Here is a 16376-nt window from a genome sequence, read left to right as displayed (position 1 = left end):
AAAGAAGTACTTGGATAGTATGCATGAGTTCAGAAAGATTGCTGTTAAGCAACTGTTTTTTGATAATAACTCCAGAGTACAACAATGTTTGGCACAATGACTTGGGCAACAGAAAGTAGAAATGGTTGCTGGCTGATCTTGGGGAGTGTATAACAAGAAAAAATAAACAGAGATCCTATAGAGGTATTAGAGATATTGCAGAACTTCTATGAAAAATTTGTATAAATCAGAGAAACGGGGAAATCAAGAAAAAGCACAAATGGAAATATTTACGGAAGACTTAAATATACCAAGGTTAGATGTAGCTAAAGGTCAACAATTAACAGCTAAGATAGGAGGAGGTGAGATAAAAATGGTGATTTATAACCAATCTTTAGGAACGTCTCCAGGAATAGATGACATTCTGATGAAATTTTCTCAGTATTATACTGTAATGTACCTTTTTTACTAGTCTGTATCATCTGTAATATTCTTCACTAGTCTGTACTATTTGTAATGTTTTTCTCTAGTCTGTAACATTTGTAAAAATTGTAATGTAAAACCTATTGTAACCTTACTTGTTTTTGAAGCTTTTCTCCCCGGGACTCCATTGAAAACGGGTTCATCTTGGCCCAATGGACTATCCTGGTAAACCAACTGCAAATAAATAAATAAATACATTTTAGAAGCCAGGAGGGAAGAAAGTGATAAAGATCTAGAAGGTTTTGCTTAACAGTATTTTAAAAGGAGGGGAAACATCAACATCCTGGGAAAAAGCTATGCTGGTTGTAATACCTAAAGACAGTAAAGGCCCATCAGATCCAGCTTCATATAGGCCCATTTCAATTTTAAATGCATGATTATAAAGTGTTTCTGTCTATAATGGCTAAAAGACTAGCAAAGGCATTTGATAGATATGGATCAATGTGGTTTTGTGAAGGGGAAGCAAATATTTAACAACATTAATGCAACAATGATGATCAAGAGGGAAGCAGAATGTAAGGAAATAAAGCTGTTGTTGGTGAGTCTTGATGCTGAGAAAGCTTTTGACAGAGAAAAAAAAATCAAAGTGGGAGTGTTCCTCTCTGATAAGTTGTGTCTGAACAGAGGAACTAGGCACGGGTATCTTCTTTTCCCTTTGCTATTTGCATTATATTTAGAACCATTGGCAAAGAAAATAAGGGGCTCAGAAATTCAAGAATATAATTGATATGGAATTCTGAAAAGTTGGCTTTATTTGCAGACAATATCACTTTGTAGCTGATAGAACCAGAATAGGGCATATCCAGGTTGTGGAACATTCAGAGACAGTCCTGTGGTTTTCTGGGACGTAAACTAAATGAAGATAAAACAAATGTTGTAACTGTAAACTATGTATCCACATATGAATTGGTTTAGCAATACTCATGTTAGCCACAGTGGTGCAGCGGTAGCATTGTCGCCTCACAGCAAGAGGTTCTCCCATTCAATTCTCGGCTGGAGCGCCTTCTGTGTGGAGTCTGTATGTCCTCCCCGTGGTCGAGTGGCATTCAAAAGACATGCATGAATGGGCGTGCCTTTGTTGAAGGGTGGGTGTCAGGCTGGCACCTTGGCACAGTAAAAATCAACTGCCAATCATCAGCAGACTGGCGTTCCACTGTGGCGACCCTTAACCAGGAAAAGCCAAAAGAAGAAGAAGAACAACAACATGGGGACATGATTAAATGCAGTATTTAAGAGTATGGGTTAAAATGGTTTATGTTATGGCAGCTAAGTATATGTCGGAAGACACTAAACAAAAGATAATATAAAAACTGAAAAACTGGAAGCTCTTGCCTATAGATATGGATAGCAAGATACAAGCAATAAACATGTTTTTAATCCCTTTAGTTTTATACACATTAGGCGTATTTTTATCAAGCAGAGGAGAAGATGGAGATAGTAATGAAGAAAGAGTTGAAGTATTTTATCTGGGAGGGGAAGAGGTCAAGTGGGATTAGTTGACCTTCCAATAGGACAAAGAGGTTTAGGATTACCTGATCTGAAGGCACATTTTAGAACTACACAATTAAAGCTCTTATATATAACACAAGCAGAAAAGTTACAATTCAAACTGGAGCGGGATGATGATGAAGCAAGAGGGTAATTTAAGAAATAAGGAAAGAGTGAGATTTTGGGTACAGACTCTTAAGGAGAATGACAACAAGTCATACAGAATATTATATTCATAAAATAGCAGAAAGTATACTAAGAACTAAGCCAACATGAGAATGGAGAAAGGAGGGGAATTCCAAAATGGTGGTCGACTAGTGAACAGCTTATGCACAGAGCTCCTCACCTCAAATACTTTTCTTAGGATATACTTACTTCAAAAAGAGTTGCTATACCTTCATATCTGCGGAACTTGCATTACCTTGGAAGTGGGAAAAACGCAAAACAGACCCTCATCTTCTCTGGCTCTCTCACAGTGTTTTTTTCTCTTTCTCTTTTTCTCTTCCCCAAGTGATTCAGGGAGACCTACTGCTGTCTGTAATACCTCCGGCTCCTCATGGCTAGGCAGATTAAAACAACAAATGACTCTATTACAATGGATACTCAAACAATAAAAGCTAAAGCATCAGCAATTTTTTCACCTGAAAAGGAGGCTCTTTCAAAAAGGCAGAGAACAAATAAACAAAATACTGAATCCTCCAAAAGTGACACAAGCAACAAAGAAGATCCCGGCTTTCACATGGAAGAACTAAAACAGGCCCTTCAGCCCATCCACTCAGCTATACAAAGTTTCTCGGAACAACTTTCAACCATAGGAAAATCTATCAATCAAATTGTGGACAGGGTAGACACACTTGAACAAAAAGTACAATCTAATGAGTTCCAACTACAGTCTCTATCAGAAGAACTACGTGCCAAAACAGCTTCCTTGTCAGATCTGCAGTCAAAACTTACAGATCTTGAAGCTAGGAGCAGACGCAATAATATTCTAATAAGAGGTCTCCCTGAAAGTTATGATAGCCAAGGCCTGCTTACTATAACAAAACAAATATTTGAATCACTTTTACATTCAGAAGAAGGAAGAAACATTATTATAATTGAGAGAGCACACCGTGCATTGCATAAAAGACAAGATGCTACAGCCCCTCGCCAAGTTTACACAAGATTACTTAACTTTCAAACTGCTCAACAGATCCTTTATGCAGCAAAAAAAAATAAAAACTTTATGTGGAACAAGCATAAAATAAACTTCTCACAAGATTTACCCGTCTCCATTAAAGAGAGCAGACAGAAATTAGCCCCGTTCTGCTCAGACCTCATCAAGAGAAACATTAGGTTTCAAATGCGTTTTCCAAGCACACTGATTTTCTACCAAAACGATATTAAATACACTATAACATCCCAAATTGAAGCAAGAGAGACATTTCAAAAAGTATTTAGCAAGATTCCTGAACTAGCATAAACTCACAAACTTCCAACACGAGCGTTTCTACAGATGTACTTCTCTTAACTGTAATCTACTCACCGGAGGCTTCAAATACACAGTCGCTTGCTATCCAGCGTTTTAAAAAGATGTTTAGCAGGTCCAGGACTGTTTAAATTACTCAAAACAGTCTTTTTTCCGTTTCAAGGTAGATCCACGTGTCAACAAGGAACGTACCTTCGTCGCGAGGTTCCTAGTGGGATATCCTTTGCTGTGACTCTCTACTATGCACGCCAGTGATATCATTCCCCCATCAGTCGCCGGAGGCTTCAAATACACAGTCGCTTGCTATCCAGCGTTTTGAAAAGATGTTTAGCAGGTCCAGGACTGTTTAAATTACTCAAAACAGTCTTTTTTCCGTTTCAAGGTAGATCCACGTGTCAACAAGGAACGTACCTTCGTCGCGAGGTTCCTAGTGGGATATCCTTTGCTGTGACTCTCTACTATGCACGCCAGTGATATCATTTCCCCATCAGTCGCGCTTGCAGCGCTTTATGTTAAAAAAAAAAAAAAAAAAAAAACCCTGCATACTGTTTTCTATACTCCATTTGTATGGTTTTGGTTAGCGATCAGCTCTTGTTGTTAGGGCTTCTGATGTTTTAACAAGCAGAGTCCCTTGCCCCAGTATGTACAAAATATGCAGTTTAAAGGCATAAGCACATACTACAATAAACGCTAAACTGTTCAATATTCACGTACTAGAAGCCAGGAAGTGACTTTTTGTATGTAGTGCAGCTGGTCAGTGCAAATTAATCAACTAAGTGATATTTTCAGTATAATAATACTTATTTTTTCTTTTTCTTTGTAATAATATGTGTTTGTTTACATACTACAAAGGACACTGGGGTGGGAGATTTTTGCATACATACCTTTAGTGTCTTACTGTTTTACTGTAATAGTTGTAGCTAATAGCTTTTATAAACATATATAACCATTAACACAGAAATGGGTATTAAAGAAAGACATGTTTAAAATACTCATGGGTACATTCAGATTACATAGTTTGATATTAGATGGTTATAATAAATTAAAGATTCATTCTAATAGGTTAGGGGTAGTTACAATCGGGTTTCTAAGATCATTTAAAGATTAACCTGAATTGCTTAAAATTAGCAAAAGGTCAACACAGATGAAGGGTGGGATACACATATACAACAAGACTTTTAGTTTATAAATAGCTCTGTTATTATTGGAATATGTTCAGTGTAAACTTATCTTCATTCAACATGCTTCATAAGTATTTATACTGTGCAGCTCATTAACTAAACAGTCACAACCTCTTTTAATTGGGTATAATCTCTAGTAACACATTTTACTACTAGATAAGTTTATCAAGATTTTAGCGATATGCCAGTGTTACAGTATTACGGTTGTGATTACATTCTTACAAGAATTGCTGATTCTAGTAACAAATATGTTATGTATGGTATTCATAGAGTTTCTTTTTTGTATACACTGTGTTTTAACTGTTCAGGCTTACAGATATATATTTATATACTTTAGGTCAGGCTTACTGTACACGCGGAGGCTCTATGTGCACCGAAGTGAGATCTGGTCTGATAATCTTTTGGATGAGATTTTCTTTGTATATATGTATAGAATTGTTAATGTTGTTTTTGGTTTGTCTATATACTTCTTCACTTAAGGGGTTCGGGTGGGTAGGCACCGGGTTATTTCAGAAGAAGTATTATGCTGCATTTTCCTCTACATTCAACTGTTTTGCTGTTAAAGAGCAGAAGTGGTTCTCCATCTCCCGTCTTTTATATCGCAAACCTAGGGTAGACTCTTCTCAACACAAAAGTAATGTACCCACACATTATTTTAATTATACCAATTATATCATGTGCCTATACCTTGTTTGGTTTTAACGCCCATGAGCTGGTCCATTGACTCTTGGAATATAAATGGCTTACAAAATACTGCAAAAAGAAAATTACTATTACACCTTGTTTTTAAATCTCAGGCTAGCGTATGTTTTCTACAGGAAACACACTTATCTAATTCTGAGTGGGAAAAAGTAAAAAATAGAAAATGGATTAGGTCTATAAAAAGCGCTGGTGATAGCACAAATTCGAAGGGTGTGGCCATCATAATTAAGAAACAATTCCAGGAAACTATTAATGAATATAAATCTGACACAAACGGCAGATGGTGTTACTTTACATCTACTATACCAGACTCCGATAAACCAGTTATGTTTTTAAATCTGTATGGTCCATGCTCACAACAACAGACTTTTATTTTAGAAATTTATAATATACTGAACTCATTTCCAAATCACTTATTCATTGTAGGTGGGGACTGGAATGCGGTTATAGATCCCAGTCTAGATCGCACCAGCAAATCATCCTCTTACAACTTTCAAGCTTCTATAGCATTAGAGGAGCTTATATCTGATTTTAATCTTATAGATACTATTACCTTTAGTAATATTTCGACTAAGGAAAATCTATATACCTTTTACTCCAACTGTCACAAATCATGGTCACGTCTTGACTTTCTCTTAATCTCAGACCCCTTATCCAAATTTAAAAATACTTTTAATATCGAGCCCAGATGCTTCTCTGATCATGCCAAAATCTCTCTCATAATTAGGTTCACTACACCTGATTTTACTTTTGCCAACTGGACCCTTAACAATAATTTACTAAATAATAAAGATATAATTAAAAAAATTAACAACATGTTAATAGATCTTGATTTGAATATCACAGAGTCCCAAATTCCCCCAGACATACATTGGGCGGCATGCAAGGCTGAAATGAGGGGTTTTCTGATTAGCCAAGCTTCCTTTCTTAAAAAGCTTAACATGAAAAAAGAAAATACTCTATCCTTGAAACTCTCCTCTCTGGAAAAAAGTCAGAGACTATCCCCTGACTCACAAACTATAGAACTGATCAATGCGACGCGCAAAGATCTATATGAACTTCATTCACAGAATTATTCCTTTCAGGAACAGAAATTCATTGCAACATATTCTGAATGGGCACAAATGCCCTCAAGAACCTTAGCAAGAATACTAAAAAATAATAATGGTGCTCCTAGAATATCTACCCTTCAATACCAAGGGAAAATATACAAATCAGATACTGAAATAATACACCTGTTTTTCGAACTTTTTTCAGATATCTATAGCGGACATAAATGTGATAATCTAAAGCCTCAGATGGAGTCTTTTCTTAATTCTATTAAATTCCCCTCTCTTAATACTAACCAAATCTCCCTTTTATCCGCCCCGTTCGACATTCAAGAAGTCCAGGTCATCATAAAAAATTTTAAATTAGGCAAAGCCCCGGGCCCTGACGGCTTTACTACTAACTTCTTCAAAGCTTTCTGCACAAATACCTCCTCCATACTATTGAAAGTCTTTAACTATATTATTAAAGAGGGTATTACTGATATACATTGGAATAACTCGAAAACTATTTTACTATTAAAAAATAAACAAGACAAAGCAGATCCTCACAATTACAGACCAATCTCGTTAATAAATGTTGACATTAAGATCTTTGCTGCTATATTAGCAAGTAGATTAAAAAAAGTTCTCCCGTCCTTAATTTCCCCTGACCAAGCTGGTTTTATGAGTAATAGGCACACGTGGGATAATACGTTAACCCTGGATTCCCTTATACAATTTACCAAAAAAGGAAGAAATCCAATATACGCCCTAACTTTAGACGCCTCCAAAGCTTTCGACAGAGTTAACTGGGATTTTCTGTTTGCCACCTTGTCCCATTTCAGTGTACCTAATTCCTTTTCGGATATGATTAGAACACTTTATACAAACTCTCAAACTTACCTTTACATAAATAAACAGAGATCTGAGCCAATTTTGATCACTAATGGAACAAGACAAGGGTGCCCACTCTCACCCTTCCTTTTTAACATTTTTATTGAGCCTTTCTTTCTTTATATTACTCAGAATACTTATCACAATATACCTAAAATACTAAATACACAGGTTGCTCTATCAGCGTTTGCTGACGATCTCAATTTATATTTTCAGTCACCCAATACAGACTTACCCAAAATTCTCGATGCCATAAAGAAATTCTCTTTCGCATCAGATTATCAAATAAACAATAAAAAATCTCATATATTCCCAATAAACCCTAACTCCCATAAATCTTTTTATTTCCCTGAATCCTCCTTCCGAATAACATATAGCCTTAAATATTTAGGTATCCATTTTGTACATAATCAAGCCTCTATGCTTCAAAATAATTTACTTAAAACATGGTCTAATATACAACAAGATCTACAAAGATGGAAGCATATGAATTTAGCTTTCCTGTCCAAAGCAGCTATTGTGAAAATGAATATCCTACCTAGACTTCTATTTCAACTCAATGCTTTGGATGTGTTAGTTTATAATAATTTTTTCTCCAAAATCAACAAAGAACTAGCTGGTTTCATCTGGTTCCCTAAATCAGTGAGGATCGCTTACCCTAAATTAACTTACCCTAAGGAAAAAGGGGGGCTAAGTCTTCCAAACTTCCAATTATACTACAAAATTATCTGCTCAATTAGGGTTTGGTCTATCTCAAATTTTAACATCAAAACACAAACGCATTATCCAGCCTGGGTTAGAATTTGGTATCAACATGTTATATCTAACAAAATTAATCCTCAGGCTATTCCCTTTCTATCTATTACTTCTATGAACAACTGTAATTTAGCTCAATCTCTGAAACATAAAATCAGGCTTTTCCAAAATCTTATTAAAGATATCAATCTGGAAAGATTTCTACCTCTTCTACAACCGTTGCATCAGAACCCAAACATTAAAATTAACAATGTAATGATTGACCTTACTAAATTCCCTCTTATCAAGGATCTCAATGTATGGGATATTCTCAAACATAGGTCTAAAACTTTACCCGAATTACGGTTAATCTTGGGTACTAATAAAAAATACGCAGTTATTCTTAGACAACTAAGAGAAACTATACTGGCACAACTTTTTAATTTTTCTCCCAATACTCAGGAATTAAACAAACTAGTTGAAGTTATTTCTGCAATCTCAAGCACTAAAAAAACAATATCATCCTCTTACAAGCTATTGACTAACATGATCTACGATTCAAATTGCCTTTTCTCCAACTACTGGAATACCATCGGTCCTACCATTACAGAGGATCAAAAACTCTCAGCTATAAAATCTACTTTAGAGCTCTCCCTCTTCAAAAAACTCCTATATACACAAATGATGCTGAACAACAACGCTTATTATACTCCTGTAACTCTTAATAAATTTAACGCCAATACATCTCCCTCCTGCACCTGTTGTTCATATCCGAAAGCGGACTTGCTTCACATTATGTGGTATTGCAAGCATTCTTACAAACTCTGGTGTTCTCTGAAAGTCCGTCTGGAAAAAATGGGTTATTACACCTACACTCTCTCGTGGGAAACAGCTATTCTTCACAGTCCTACATCCAAAGTATCAAAAATGCAACTTCACATTTTAATTATCCTCTGTTCACTTATTAAACTATACATCACTAGCAATTGGTTAGATCGCACCAAACTTAGTTGGGGAAAATTCAAAGAAATGGCTCATAAACATATTTCTGCACATAAATTCATTATAAAAGGTCCAAAAAAAAAAACCTATTTTAGTAAACTATGGAAGAAACTTTTAGATTTAGTTCTTAGTGAATAACTCCTCAGGAGTACATCTAGAGCATCATATACTCTTGTCCTTGTTAACTTATGGAGAACCAATGATAATTATTTTTAATATCTTTTCCTGATTTTTTTTTTTTGCTTTTTGCTCTTATTACTTCAAGCTTTATTATTGTAGTGGAAGTGCAGCACATTATGTTGTAAATACTGTATATAATAGTTTGTTTGGTTCTATCACTGACAATGCTTTCCTTATGTTTTATCCTCTCTCTCACTTATATCTATGTTAAATTGTTTGGATACTTATTATATTCTGTAATTATTCAACGCCTCACTTTAATGTTCACTACTACAATGTTTTTTCATTCTTGCTGTATGCATTGTTTCATACTATTGAAAATAAAAGAATTATTGGAAAAAAAAAAAAGAGAATGGAGAAAGGAGATTCTGCTGATAGAAATGACTGCAATTAGTGGTACAGAGAATATGCAAGAGGGGGATGGAATTTACTGGAGGAAGCTGTTAAAGGAACCAAGATATTGAGAGTAAATAATTAGAGATGGAAAGGTAATAGAAACAGAAGAGCCGAGAAGACATTTGGACTACAGGCTAGAGATTGCCTTCGCTATCAGGGATTGATATCAGAGTATAGGCTAGACCTGTCCAACCTGTGGCTCTTCCATGCGGCCCTCAACCTCTAACTGCAACATCGATGTACACATGCCCCAAAACACTTTTTTTGTTTTGTGTTTTTCACTCCTGTGACCTGTAACGCTAATGTCGGTGTGCGCATGTGCCAAAGCACCCTTCTAGTTTTGTTTTTGAGCCAAAAAAGGGTCCGTGTGTTTACGCCATTATTTTGCACTGAACAATGTGTGTGTGTGTGTGTGTGTGTGTGTGTGTGTGTGTGTGTGTGTGTGTGTGTGTGTGTGCGTGTGTTCTCGCTGTAGAGGGACTCATGTATGGATTTGCCGCTGTTGCCTTTGAAAGGGACAGCAATTATCTGTGTTAATAGGTAAGTACGGAGTGAGTGCATGCATGAAAGCAGAATTGTGTGCATGAAAGTAGAAGAAGAGTGTGTGTGTGTGTATATGTGTGCATGACAAAGAGAGGCACATGCACAAAGAGGCTAACAATGATCAGTCTACCTACTGAACACAAACTAGTTAGCTCACAAATATATCATACATTAAGAGTACACTTTCATTAAATTGTGGCTTTCCTGACAGGGAGAGTGTTGTATTGAACATGAACTCATACCTCTTAACTGTATGGATTTTCAAAGAATGTCTGAATTTTTGCCTCATCTTCCAATTTGTGTCTTTTGCTTAGGAAATAAAAGTACTCATCCAAGGTAATGCAGTTCCAGGGAGTAAGAATGAGACAGCAGTCTAGGGTTAATGGGTCAGTAGTGGACTGACTATGTAGGACTGTAGCATATAAAGTTGTATTGTTTTTTCAGATAAACAAAAAAGCACCTAGTACTGTTTTTTCATTGATGGGTTCTAAGCAGTGATAGATTGGACAACAGTAAGCATAGCTTTGGCGGATCATCAATACTGGCAAATCAAGTGGGCACAATGTCATTTTTTTAATGTTGGGGATTTTAGTGTGTATGTGTGTGCTTATTTGTTGGGAGTGCTGCAACATTAGATGATTATTAAAGACAGAGACTTACGGACTGTGGAGAATATGTTTCTTTGTTTCAAAACCTAATACTTGGGTACGCAGCTTTTTGCCATTTACAGTGGATGGATATTTACATTTAATGGACAATGTATTAGCCTGGGCTTGTGGGGTTCTGAAGGATGCCAAGTCTACGACAGCCAATGTCTTGTAAAGTAACCTGGAAATGGATATTGGGATGTTACTGAAAAAATATAGTAAGTGGGCTTAGAAATATAGTTTAATTAAACAAAGTGTACTTTCAATTTACAGGCCATAATTTAATTTATTTCAGGTAGTCCAGATACTGGTGGATTGTATACCATTAGACTTAATTAGGGAGAGCTGTCATTCTGGGGAAACAAGCAGCTCTAGTTTCAGTGAAAGCTCTGTGATTGCTTTCAGGTTCATAGGTTAGTACTAAGCTAACTGCCCTTGCGAGCCATTTTAAGCTTAGCCAATTATCCCTTGTGAGACTCAAACCCAGCGCCTTGTGTTTGTAAGGCAAACACCTTAACCATAAGGCCACCCTCCCTAGGAAGTTGCAAGATGTTGATGCAATGTGTTTTATTTATTATTTTTAATGCATTTGTCATTTCAAAGCATGGTTTTCTTTGATGCAAAAGAAGGCATGACTGAATGAGCCATATAATGTTTGACAATGATGGGATAGAAAGATTATAAGTGATGTATAATGTTTGCAGCTACAGTTGTTTCAATGATGTCTGTGATGCATAACTATTTTTGGACCTGTGTCCCACTTTTATTTTTTGCTTTGTCTACATTTCTTGCTCTAAGGATGAGAGGTATGGTTCCATACTAAATCAGAAGTTGTATTTACCTTGGAAGACTTTTAGGCAGAATTATGAAAAACAGAGCCTTTTTAATATCTCTGCTTATTTCCAATATAAACTGCCATGTAACCTTGCAAATAACCTTCTTATTAAGCTACTTTACTTCTTTTGGAATTGACAGGTATGATTCATCTGTTCGGACATAAGCATAGAGTGCTAAAGTGACTTTGATTTCTTGCAGCAGTTTGTGGTTTACATAATCACAATAACTTTTCTGTGTTTCTGGGTGTGTAATCAATTTAACAGTTTTAAAGATGTTTTCCAAAAATAAATAAATATATAATAAATAAATAATCCTCTCTACACTTTGAGCTACTGACAAAGTCTGGGAATTTGTTTTTTTCAAAAGTGAAGGTCAGCATTACAGCTCAGTAAACTGTGAGTAACTTCTGCACAAATTAAAATGTCTGAATGTCAAATGGCTTTAGATTGGAGGGAAGTTTATTTTTATTTATTTTATTTTACATTTGTTTACCAGGCAAGTCCGACTGGACACAGGTCCATTTTCAGCGGAGGCCCGGGGAGAAAAGCTCCAAAAATAACATAAAACAATATAATACAATACATGAGACAGAGAGACAGCAAATTATGGATGTAGTACTCATACAATATGGCAGAGATTACATCTCGTAACAGTGAGAATCATTGAGGTACAGAATAAACTTAAAAACATTTTTTTTACAGTTATAATTACAGCAAGGCAAATATCAAAGATTTAAGTTTTTAGAAGAAAGCTCTGAAACAATCTTTTGGCATGGATAAACCTGGGGATTGACACAAGTTATATGTTTACACCAGTATGTAGCATTATAGTTTATGGTTTTCTTATTGATTTACTTTTTGCAGAGCAGTTGTTTGTTGATTTATTGATGGTCCTTTTGGTGGTGGGAAATTACATGGATGAATCCATCTCTATTATGATTTTTTTTCAGATATTGTGACTTCCAGACAATTTCATTCAGTGAGTGGGTGTCATGTGATTACTGAGGTTGCCTATTTTACAAGTAGGGGCTTGTGTGTGTGTGTGTGTGTGTGTGTGTGTGTGTGTGTGTGTGTGTGTGTGTGTGTGTGTGTGTGTAAGAGAGAGAGAGATTTAATATGTATACTGAATATAATTTTGCAAATGGAATTCTTAGTTAAACATGCCCCTCTTCTTGGGCAACTAGACTTGAGTAACCAATATTAGATCTTAGCCATCCAGCTGGGAAAGGTTAGTATGTGGATTTTCCATTTGGTTTGATGAAGGCTATGCTACTTACCCAAGGACTACATTTATGGCTATCCATCCAGCCATCGTGTTGCTGAACTACATTGTTTGATAATGAGAGGAGCTTTTTACAGAAGTTGAAGGTTTTTGTGTCAAGAACTTGTCCATAAAAAGTGGCTTGTTTATGTTGCAGTTTAGGCTGTTGTCTTTGTAGTGAACGTTTTAAGTGTAACCAGTATTTCTGATGTAGAGGAAGTCTCTTAAGGCAGGATCTTTCTTAGCCTGGAAAGCAAGCCAATGTGAAATTTGTAGGGGCCAGTGAGAGACAGAGGAAAGCAAGAAGCTTTTTAGTCTGTTTGGATAACTAAGTGAACTTAGTCCTTTGACCTTTTTTGTCAGAAATGGTTGTAGTCTTTGTTTTGGCAGGGTGTTTTGCTGAGGCACATGCCAAAAGGGGCATTGCACTCAATAATGGCTCTTGTAAAGGAAGAATACAGGGATGTTATGACCTCATTGTCCCTGGATGAGATACCCTTATTAATGAAGTGGCCATGTAAAAAGCTTTCCTTACAATGGAGACAACGTGGTGGTCAAAAGTCAGGTTTGTATCAGCCTGGGTGCCCAAGTACCATATGACTGTGTGGTTACAACATTGTTATTAATGTGATAATTTGTGGGGACATCACTCTCCTCAAAGGGGATGATGATGCATTTTTTGGCATTTAGCTTGAGGCCATATTTCTGGCACCAGTTATTTGTTTGGGTGAGACCCTCTTGTAGCTTATTCAGAATTGTTTTATTAAGTCAGTAATGTGAATTCTTTACTTTATTGCAAATTTGTTGGTTTATTTTTGTGGATTATAGTATTGTAGGACTGCTGATGTTGACATTTTACATAGTTGGACTGCTGGAATGGTTTTCCCAGTGAGAAATGCTAGTGCTGTAGTGAATATCTGTTTATTTGTAAAAAAAAAAAAAAAAAAACACACACACACATATATATAACTAAGATGTTAGAGTTAACTGTTAGATTAGAGAATTAGAATTAGAATGCGAATTAGAATTTTAAGGCAAATATTAGGCATTTATTACATTTATTAATTGTTCAAATGCACCTACAGTACAGCCAGGAGGTCGACTGTGGTCTTCCGGAGCAACAAAAGAGTTAATTATATGATATATTTTATATGCAGCCCCAAGACCATTTCTGTTCACTCAGTGCAGCCCCAGCAAGCCAAAAGGTTGGACACCCCTGGTATAGGCAAACGGAAAAGGATAGGCGAATCCTAAATGAAAGATCTGTACTGGTTGAGTTTTTAGTTGAATCCAGAATAGAACTTGTTGTTAACAAAGGATAATGTTGCACGATAACTATAGGAATCAATCAGTAGAGGTTAGAAAAGATTGGGAAGAGAGATTAGATAAGCAGTTCCCAAAGAAACAGTGTGAAGATATTTGTATGACTCTGAAATATACAACAAAATCTGGAGGATTTGGGATTTTTGCCTGGAATTGTTTACATAGGTACTTTTATACCCCAAGCAGACTCCAAAAACTTTCGTCAGGAATATGACAAATGTTTGAGTTGTTCTGGGGAAGAAAGCTGTAACTAGAAACATGTTTTGGGAGTGTAATGAGTTGGCAGACTTTTAAAGATTCCCTGCAGTGTACTCTGTCAGGAATACTGGGTGAGCAAATGAATTTAACTAAGGAAATTATTTTTGAGCTGGGTTACAGGATGTGAATTGCCTAGAAATAGTAAGGGCTTGTTAAGTTTAATTCTAGTGGCTGCCAAAAAAGTAATTACTAGAAAATGGAAATCAAAGTTTAAGCCAACCATACTTGAATTAGTGAATATTGTAACAGAGATAAAAGAACAGGAAGTGAGATCTTTAGAAAAGGGTTGGAGTAAATTACTTAGAAAAAGATGGACATTGTGAGAACAATACATGCAAAAAAATGTTTTGGAGGAGGAATGAAGTTGAAGATAAGACTTAAATTGTACAGTTTATATAATGTTAGTTTGATTGCATTGCATATAACAATATATGTTATATGTATTGTTTGTAAATATGAACTTGTTAATATGGCTTGATTACTTTTATATAAACTTAAGTTTGTCTATATTGCACATGATAATTCAATAAAGGTGTTTTTTTTTTAGACAAAGACCTCTCTGATTCAACTAAAGAAGAAACTAAGAGGTATTATAAAGTCTAACAAGGCCAGTTACAAGGTCAGGATAGCCTCCCAGGCTAAAGAGAATCACAAGACCTTCTTCAGCTTTGTCAGGAACCTTAAAGGTAATACACAGCAGTGTGCAGAGCTGGTGATATATGGCACAGCCTTCCCTTAACAGGTTGACACAACAAATCTACTTTTTGATAAATTTAGATCTGACTTCACCTGCACCCCCCCCCCTACTGCTGTAAAATCCTTTCTAGCATATCCCCCAACTATCAACAGTGAACAGATCCTGGAGGTATTTGCTATGACCAAAATCACTGCTTCAGTGGGCCTTGACAATACCTCCAGTTGCTTCCTAAATAGCTAAAAACATGACCTAGCAGGACCACTTGAGGCATTGTTCAACTACAGCCTAAAAACAGGTTATGTACCAGGTGAATGGAGGGCCATAACGGTCATCTCTCTTCATAAGGGTGGACCAGCAACTGATCCCAGTAACTACAGACCCATCAGTCTGATAAGTCTAATTTACAAAGCCATGGAATGAATTATCATGGAAATGATCAACAAGGGCATTGGCAACGTGCAGACACTGGACTCATCACAGTTTGCTTTTATTAAGGGAAGGTCTTGCCTAACCTGGTAGACTATTTTAAGAGAGTCACCATGGCTATGGATGAGGATAAAACCATGCATACTGCCTACCTTGACCTGGCCAAGGCATTCAGTACAATACCCCACTCAGGTATTGTTGACAAGCTCTCAGAACTAAACATAAATCCCTACATAACTTGCTGGATTGCCAGTTGTCTCACAGATAGGACATAAGAAGTCAGGCTCAGTCAGACCACCTCCATCAAGAGAATATTCACCAACAGGGTACCCCAGGGATACATGTTGGACCTGCTTCTGTTTGGCATCTCCTTCTTAGTAGACAAGGCTAATGTCAAAGGCCTCTGTCTCACTAACTTTGGAGATGACTGTAAATTGGGTGCTATCACAGATTCCTTCCACAGCACCAACATCCTGCAAGAGGGTGTGACAACAAAAAAGACTGGTGCAAAAGCCACACATTAAACCTCAATGCAAAGAAATGCATTATAGTGCCCTTTGGAAAATCATCTACCCAAGCTAATTACTTCATCAATAAAACACCCATAAGCTTTAACCCATCACCAACTCATAAGCAGGGATATGGCATCCAGTTCAAAGTACTAAGTTATAGTACCACACTATTCAGCCCTTATCAGCCCATCATTGAGTACAGTGCCCCCTTTGGCATTTTCCTCACCAGGCACTTGCAACAGTTAGAATGCCCTCAAAAGTTCCTCACCAGGAGAATCCAGGGTATAACTAACCTGCCCTACAAAAACTGCCTTATAGTCCTATTTCTGTACTTAGT

This window comes from Protopterus annectens, chromosome 7.part0, assembly GCF_019279795.1.
Source record: "Protopterus annectens isolate FY-2018-M chromosome 7.part0, PAN1.0, whole genome shotgun sequence".
Taxonomy (NCBI): Eukaryota; Metazoa; Chordata; order Ceratodontiformes; family Protopteridae; genus Protopterus; species Protopterus annectens.
This window is presented reverse-complemented; position numbering follows the sequence as displayed.